Below are 1,500 nucleotides of genomic sequence, written 5' to 3' on the forward strand. Positions count from 1 at the left end.
TGCCAGCCTGGCATCCCCGGCTGCTCCCTCTCTGCTCCCATCAAATGTTTCTTCCTCTGGGTTGGAGTGGAGATATTTTCCTTCCTTGGAGGTTTGGCACCCAAATTTCCTACTTGCTTCCACTGTTAAATGCTCAGAAATGCTCAGTTCCTAACTCCTGGGCAGGGAACAAGCTAAAACATTCCTTCTTGTGCCAGCTCCTGGAGGGTCAGGTCTCCCTGGGGGCATCCCAGCTCACAGGGAGAGATGGATGTGATGGGGAACCACTGCCCCAGGCTTGTGGCCGAGTCCCCGGGGCCAGGGCTGAGCATCCCCTCCCCGCACCCTCCCTGTGGCCTCTCCTTTGGGTGCTGCCCCGCTCCCAGCCATCCCCAGGGGAAGCCCGGGTGTCCGGCGGGAAGTGCCCATGTTTGGAAGCGTGGCCCAAAATAGCGGTGGCTGCGGGGGGCGGGGGTCTCGGCGGCGTGTCCTTCTGGGGAGCTCAAGAGCAGGGTGGCGAGAAGAAGCCAAATGGCTGTGAATAATGCACATTCCTCACCGATGACAAACTAACCTAGTTCTGGGTCGGGGCTGCATACCGCGCTCCAGCAGTTTATCTAAAGCCATGCACTGCAAAGCCAGCGCTCGGCTCTGCACAGGGTCCTTCTTGGACCGTCTTCGTTTCCCTCGGGTCTCCTTCGCCCCGACTTTTCCCTTGTCCTCAAGTGTGGTGGCTTGCCAGGCTCCCTCCGTGCTCCTTCCCCTCTCTCCCATGTGCTTTGCCCTTGGCATGCCAGCCCCATCACTTCCAATCGAATGCGTGGGGCCGGGGAGGATGCGGGAGGACGCGTGCTCCGGGGTCCTGTCGACCTCCGGGCTCGGCTCACAGGGGTTTGCAGCCAGGGTGCTGGGCGCTTTGCGGGAGGAGGGCGCGTATGTGGGGGCATTGCCATGTGTCCCTGTCTTATCTCCAGAGCTGGAACCGTCCTCTCCCTCCCTGTTTGCCATTTGCATGACTCTGCTGTGTGTACAAAGGGAAGGAATCTGCACTTGATAAAGCTTGTTGTAGCTTGTAGGAGGCAACCCCCAAAACTTCCAAAATTGCTTTGCATTTATAAAAAATAATGTGCTGTTGCTGCTCCTGTCTGTGCTCCAGAGATCAGCTGTGCCCCCGCAGTGCGCGTGGAGGAGCGAGGGGCCGGGGGTCCATGGGCAGCAGCCAGCGGTGTCTCGGGGGGTTGCTGCTAGGCGAGGCTGGGAGGGCTCCTGGCGGGGTCCCAGCATGAACCCCCCAGCGTTGCCTTCAACCACGGGTCCCGGCTGGCGAGTGCTCCTGCGCTTCGGAGCAGCTGCTTGGCCCGTGGCTGCAAGGTGGCTTTTGCTGGGGACCTGCCTTTTCCTAGCGCTGGGATGGTCCATCCAAGCCTGAGGGCACTCAGAAGTCCCTGCGGCTTGTGGCTCAGTCCCCTGCATGTCCCTGGGCAGGGTGGGGGGTGCAGGGGGTGCTGACGGGGGGTGCCA

The 1,500-nt window shown here is 61.1% G+C and overlaps 1 protein-coding gene across 1 annotated transcript in view; it reads left to right on the forward strand.

Moving 5' to 3' along the window:
- MXRA7 (matrix-remodelling associated 7) overlaps positions 1-1,500 on the forward strand; it is a 24,904-nt gene that overhangs the window by 3,768 nt on the left and 19,636 nt on the right. The window lies entirely within an intron of this gene.

This window comes from Fulmarus glacialis, unplaced genomic scaffold (genome assembly GCF_000690835.1).
Source record: "Fulmarus glacialis isolate BGI_N327 unplaced genomic scaffold, ASM69083v1 scaffold1818, whole genome shotgun sequence".
Lineage (NCBI taxonomy): Eukaryota > Metazoa > Chordata > Aves > Procellariiformes > Procellariidae > Fulmarus > Fulmarus glacialis.